We start from the raw sequence: 7456 nt of genomic DNA on the forward strand, positions 1-7456 counted from the left end.
AGATGGAGCTTCAAAATCCTTGCCTCTGTGAAGCAGCCTGCTTTTACCCTCTCCTGGATAGACCTGTTTGTTTTCTTCACAGTCCATGGCATATTCAATACTCTTCTCCATCACCACAACTCAAAGGCATCAATTTTTCTTCTATCATCCCTAGTCATTATTCAACTTTCTGATACATAGCAAGTAATTGGGAACACCATGGCCTGGGGCAAGTGCACCTTAGTTTCTAGACTGACATTGTTGCTCTTCGGTACTCTGGAGAGGTCCCTGACAGCAGCTTTTCCCAATGCAATTCTTCTTTTGATTTCCTGAATGTTAGTACCAAGAGTTTTGGTTGTGGAGCTAAGCCAGCTGAAGCTGTTAACAGTCTCAATACTAATAAATCATCCACTTAGTGTTGGACAACTAAAAGACAACATAAAGACATCCCAGTAGCAAAACCACACTGTAGTAGACTTCATTCCAGCCCACAACAATGATATAAGACAATGTAGAACTCATATGCCATAGGGTATTAAAGTTGTAATTTTACAAAGCAGATTGCAACATCTTTGTCTTGCAGAGTGGATTGTGTGTTTGGACAATTGACCTATTTTCTGTATAGCAACTGAATGCTTCTGTGTCAGAACAACACATTCTTGGTAGTAAAGTGGTGGATAAAAAATTGCAGGATAACATTAAATGAAGCAAAAGGTGACTTTAAATTGGAGTTGTGCGAAAAGAATGAATCATCTTTGTTTATATTAACAGAAATCCCTACTTTCATGCCCCCACTCATTGCCTTTCTCAGTCGACCAAACACTTTCCCTCTGTACCTGGTACTATGCTTTGTCTATTGCATACCTGATCATCCCAAAACCCTCAGAGAAGCTATTCTTCTGTTTACAGAACAAGAAAACAATGCTGTTAAAGAGAGTGCAACCAAGTTAGATAATTAGAAGTCAACTTTCACATCTGATTTCTATTCTTCTCTAGCATCTAAACCTTAGTTCTTATAATAATGACTTTTTTAAATGGTTGTACAAATCAAGAAACAACTTAAGAACCCATCACTAGATACATGAATAATCAAATTATGTCATGTATACACCACATAAACCATGCAACATTAAAGAAACACTCCACAACACGGATAAACTTGTAGGACATTGTTGTTGTTGCTGCTGTTGTAGATGGTAGATTGAGTTGAGCATGACTCACAGTGACCCTATGAACAAAAGTTGCTGAGTCAAATAAGACAATGACAAAAGGACAAATATTACATGAATCTGCTATTATAATAAGGAAAGATTTGTGCACAGAAAGAAATGTTCTTTGATAGTTTACAGGGATAGGAGGGGAGGAAAATCACTAACTAGTGGAGTGTGACAGCAACTCTTTGAACAATGGTGAACCTTGCTTTACCCTTTTTATCCTTTGCTGTGGAAGATCTATTAACAATCTGCATTATGCAGATGACACAACCCTGCTTGCTGAAACTGACGAGGACCTCATGCACTTGCTGCGAAGGGTCAAGGACTGCAGCCTTCAGTATGGACTGAGGCTCAATGTCAAGAAGACAAAGAGTCTCACCACTGGACCAACTGGCAGCATCAGGATGGACGACGAAGAGACTGAGATTGTTCACAGCTTCAGTTTGCTTGGCTCCACGGTCAACACTCTTGGCACCAGCAGCCAGGAAATAAAAAAATGTATTGCGATGGGAAAGTCTGCTGTTAGGGACCTCTCTAAAGTACTCAAGAGCAACGGTGTCTCTCTGGAGACTAAGGTGCACCTGATACAGGCCATGGTCTTTGCAATCACTTGTTATGCATCAGAGAGTTGGACAATGACTAGGGAGGATAGAAGGAGAATTGATGCCTTTGAGCTGTGGTGCTGGAGAAGAGAATTGAATGTACCATGGACTACCAAGAAAACAAACAGATTCATCCTGGAGAGGGTTAAACCAGGCTATTCCTTGGAGGCAAGGATTCTGGGGTTTCATCTGACATATTTCGGACATGTTGTAAGGAGATACAGGTCCTTGGAGAGGGACATCATGCTTGGGAGGGTGGAGGTACAGCTCAGGAGGGGAAGGCCCTCTATGAGGTGGATTGATTCAGTGACTGGGGTAATCAGGATGGGTGTGTCAGAGGCAGTGCGATTAGCACAGGATAGAGCAGGGTTTAGGGCTGTTGTACATAGGGTCGCTATGAGTTGCAAACGACTCGACGACACTTAACAACAACAACATCTTTATCATCTCTGACACACTTAACATCATTGTTGTTAAGACCAATGTGACCATCGTCACATTTTCAGTCTATGTTGTTGAGTTTTCCTTTCTTTCACAGATCCTCTGTCTTTCCAAGCATGACGTCCTTTTCCAAGGACCAGTTCCTTATAATATGACCAAAATATGTGAGATGAAGCTTCACTCCGCTTGCCTCCAGAGAATAGCCTGGCTGCACTTTCTCCAAGACATTTTTATCTGTTCTTTTGGAAGTCCATGGTATATTCAGCCCATGGTGTATACTCTTTTCTGACACCACAACTTAAAACTGTTACTTCTTCTACTGTCATCCTTGTCTTTGTACAACTTTTGGATACATAAAAAGTAGTTGAAAAGACTGTGACTTGAATCAGATGTATTTTAGTCTTAAACTGAAATAATTGCTTTTTAAAACCTTAGATGAGTCTTTGACAGCAAATTTTCTCAACATAATGTTGTTTACTGTAGAGTCAGAAACCAGCTTATCGCTCCTGTGGGTTTTCAGAGGTTGTGGAACCAAGCAAGCTGAAGCTGTTAATTTCAATCTCTTATTCCTCTGTCATGGTGCTGCCAGTTGATCCAGTGGTGAGAATCTCTGTCTTTTTGAGTTTGAACTTCAATCCATATTGAAGACTGTAGTCCTTGACCTTCTGCAGCAAAGGCTGCAGGAGTTTCTTACGGCACCTCTTGCAGGTGCTTAGTGGTTTGGGTACGCCAGCCAATGGCTATGGTGCTGGACCAGCTCGACTGCAGGATTTGAGACTACCTGGAAACCTCTTTGGCTCCAGAGACTTCAGCGAGCTGGAGAGTGACTGGCCACAGGCCTACGCTGTCGAGAAGGATCGCATCTGCCTGTGCTGGGATCGGTTTTTTCGGTAGGTGAAGCCTAGACCACCATGAGCACAAGAAAACGTAGGGGTGGAACAGTCAATTCCAGACAAGGCCAGAAGCGAGCCCGGGAGGTACCCTCCCCACCTGAGATGGCCGTGGAGGCGGAGCCCATCGAGCTTCTGGAAAGCACTGGAGATGAAATTGCAGACCTTACCTGAGAGTCCTTGGAACCCGTGGTCGTTGACCTGACTCACAACGACTCTGTTGTGATTGTTGACGACAGACAGCGGCCCCGGAGAAATGCCGGAGGCTGCACAAAGACCATGCTGACAGCTGTGTGGTGAACAGTGACGATGAGGAGGCACCCAGGGACTGCGATGTATATAGGAAAAGGTTTTCTTGAAAATGTGTCCCTCCCTCACTGTACACAGGTCAGGCGTGTCCTTTCTGCATTGACTGTCACCATGTAGGCTGGTCTGTTTGGATTCCTCTGTTAGTCTTAAGATGGTAATAAATCATTAATTTGAACCAAAAAACCCTCAGACATTGAGTCTTCTAATATCCACAATGTACTCACGTTCTTTCTAGTTCCTATCTGTGATTCTAGTTTCCATTAATCTCTGTATCTTAGTTCTCATTAATTCTTCTCTCCTTTCCTCCATTCTGGGTCTTATCCTTGGACAAATACTTTTTAAAGCTGGGTATTCTAAGGGATGAGTGACTGTGTTATGCTATTGTTCATCTTGTAGAGTGTATTACTCAGCTGAAAGTTGAGCCACAGGGGTTTTGTTCCTAGGTCAAAGGATATCTAAGGGCCATAGTCTCAGAGATTCTATCACTCTATCAAACCAGCCAGCCTTTAAAAAAAATACTTTCAGAGACTGAGATGCTAGGCCTGGGAACTCAGGACTATGATGATGGGAGACAACAAGGTCAATTGGAGTAATATACACCACAAAGACAATATTCTACTATCTCTTTTGATGATTAGTGTGCTGGAATTTTAGACAAAATTTATTATTATTATTATTAATTTATTATTGTATTATTTTTATTATTATAAATATGAGGAGGAATTAGGAGTATGTTGTTGTTGTTATGTGCCGTCGAGTCGTTTCCGACTCATAGCGAGTATATACACAACATATTAAAATTCTATGGTCTATTTTTAATTTATAAAAATATGTTATTTTTATGCACATACTATGTGTGTCAGGTACTTTAAAAAAGTATTTAACCATCATAATCTTATGATAGAGAGCTCTGGTGACTTAGTGTTTAGAAAACTGCATTGCAATTCTGAAGACACATGGTGTGAATCCAACAGCTGCTAATCAGGAGTATAGGGAATCTCCTATGTGATTCTTCTGAAAACTCACCAGAGGGTCAGCTATGGATTGGTTCTAACTCGATGTTCTAACTCGGGTTCAAATTGTTTTCCTTCTTCTAGGTGGTATAGCACCAGTCTGTGCATTGCTGTACAGAGGTAACTCATGGTTGCTGTGATGCTGAACACTGTGACAGTGATGTGCCAGTCGTGGTAATGGGTACCCATGGTGGACAGTGTTGGCTGGAGCTTCCCGACTAAAACAAGCCTGGAAGCAAGAGTGGCATCCACTTCCGAAATGGCTTGCCTCCAGAAACTCTATGTATGAACAGTGCTCAGGCTGTTCGTTCATAGGGTCGCTATGAGTCGTCTATGACTCGACAGCACCTAACAACAACAACAACATGGTGCAAGTACTTCTTTTTCACTTCAAACATGGAAAAACAAGTTTAGAGTCTTATGTGACTTGCCTATTATGGAATAGCTAATAGTAAAGCAAAACTGAGGTTTGGATCTATCTAGTCCTAGGCCTTATACTCTTTTGATTTCATTTTGTGACCCATTTGTCTTAGCTTCTTGTCCATTTGGAACTTCAATCTTTCCTTCTTTATTGGGCATACCTTTTCCATATAAAGGATGGCTATTCATTGTAACATTGTTTTTCCTTTAGTTCCATTTTTCAGCCCTCTGATGATCTAGTGGTCAGGATTTGTTCTGTCAACCCAAAGACACAAGGTTTGAATCTACCCAACTTTCCCTCAGGAGAAATCCCATTGATTAACAGCCTCTGAAAATCTGCAGAAGATCAGCTATGAGTTGGTTCCAACTCAGAGTCACATAGCAATAACAACAATTCTTTCAAATGGGTTTTGTTTTTGTTTTTTTGAAAAGCATACTCTGGCTATTCTACACCTTCATTATCATTGTAATGTACAGCTTCTTGATAGTGAACTTCAGCTTTCATCATATCCTGCTGAAACTGGTTTGTCTCAAAAAAATTCTTTAAACTTTAATACATTGCCTTTTCTGTGAACATTGTACTCCATTCAAATTAGACTCCTCTCTAGTCATATTTTCTCCCTTTTTTGTTTTCTTTTGCTATATGTTTTCCCCCAGGAAAATTATTCACGGTTAAATTAAATCATTCTATATCAATTAAACAAATATTTGTAGAGTCAATTATATTCTAGTTTTTATAATAAGAACTAAGGATAAAAAGGATTAGAAACAATCTCTACTCCTGCATTTAATGTTTATTCATTAAATTTAAGGAAATTAAATTTTTCTGTCAATTCAGTAGATTTCTACCATAAGAATTTCCCAATTCCTTGCCAACTGATATAGCCAATTCTGTTCTGAGGACCTGGAAAATTTCCTGTTATCATAGCCTTTTCACCACTGTAGACCTTAATTCCTCCCTTGTGGCCATAACACATTCTTCTTGATCTGACAGTCTTTTGAAGGCAGTGGAGTCCTGCAGAAATAAAAACTCCTTGGATGGAAAGGGTAGTCCTTTTTCCTTTCCTCTGACCAATTGGTTGTTGAATTGGATAGGAAAGTGATAAAATATTTTAAGAAAAAAAGAATGAAACCATGTGGTTCTAGAGCAAAAATTGGAAGGAAGAATAGTTAAAAATATTTACCTAGAAAAGGTAAAAATAAAAGAAAGAGAGAAGTTCAGAATGAAAGGATTGTACTGTTGTTAATGACTGCTGAGTCAATTCTAACTTATGGACCTAATACTTGGATGACAGCTTTAGTTTCTTTTCTTTTGATGGAGCTTTACCTAGATAAAGGAGTTCTAATGGCATAGTGGCTAAGGAATTTGGCTAGAAACCAAAAGTCTGGCAATTTAAACTAATCAGCTACTCTGAGGGAGAAAGATGAGCTGTTTGCTTCTGTAAAGATTCACAGGCAAGGAACCCACCGTATATGAATTTGAATTGAGTCAGTGGCAAAGAGTGTAAGTTTTTTGGTATAGAGTATAAAGGAGATCTGGTGGAGAAACTGTTAAATGCTCAGATGCTCATCTAAAGGGTTTTTTGTTCAAATCCATCAGCTCATTCTTGAAAGAAAATATCTAGCAATTTGTTCCTGTAAGGTTTACAGCCTAGGAATTCCCATGGGGAAATTGTACTGCTACATCATTATTGTTGTTAGGTTCTGTCAAGTCAACGATGATTCATATTGTCTCTATGAGCAACAAATTGAAATCTTGCCCTATCCATCTTCATAATCTCTTGCCATGTTCAAACCTCATTGGTGTAGTCACTGTGTCAACCTATCTTTTATTTACTTATTAAAGTATAATTTCCATTTTATTTTCAGACGAGTGTTTTCTTCAGCCTTTAAGGAATCAAATCCTTACATGGGCTTTGGTGGAAGTCGTGGGGCAGCATCTACAGACCTAAATCTTGGTGGAGGTGTTCTGACCTTCCAGTCTTCACAAGCCGGTTTCTCATCACCTTGCTGTGAATAGCACAACTCACAATAGAACTCTTTCACATAAAGCTTTGAAAGCACATAGATGTCGAAGATATTTGCTTCAGAAATGTTCCTGACGGCAGCTGCTTCTACTATATTTCTAATTACAAACTTTTCAATTGCATTGTCTTTGGGTAAGCAGAGGGCTTAGTTTGTGCCGCAAATAGGTTTCACGTGGCCATGGCCCTTTTTGGCATTGCTATAGTTTCTACTTTTCTTTGTCATCTTGGCAGCGAAGGCCCAAGAGATGTGTCAATCTGTCTTATTGGGTATTTTCCTTCCTTTCTATGACCCTTTGCTTTGCCAAGCATGATGTCTTTTCCCAGAGACTAGCTACTTTTGAAAACCTTCCTAAAGGTTACTGGACAATTTCACCATCCTTGCTTTCAAGGAGCACCTGATTAATATCATTATTAGTTAGAATCAAATCAATGGAATACAACATAGTTACTCATTAAGCATAATGGGTAACATGTTGGACTGCTAGCCAAAAGACCAGAATTTGAATTTACCAGCTATCTGTGAGAGAAAAATTGGACAGTTTTCTGTGATTAAGATTTACA

At 39.8% G+C, this 7456-nt stretch overlaps 1 pseudogene; it reads right to left on the minus strand.

The window, feature by feature from the left end:
* Nucleotides 1-6773: 6773 nt before the first annotated feature.
* Nucleotides 6774-7118, minus strand: LOC102862443 (annotated as a pseudogene).
* Between the last annotated feature and the right edge of the window lie 338 nt (nt 7119-7456).

This window comes from Elephantulus edwardii, unplaced genomic scaffold (genome assembly GCF_000299155.1).
Source record: "Elephantulus edwardii isolate Elephantulus edwardi_28Jun2011 unplaced genomic scaffold, EleEdw1.0 scaffold00119, whole genome shotgun sequence".
Taxonomy (NCBI): domain Eukaryota; kingdom Metazoa; phylum Chordata; class Mammalia; order Macroscelidea; family Macroscelididae; genus Elephantulus; species Elephantulus edwardii.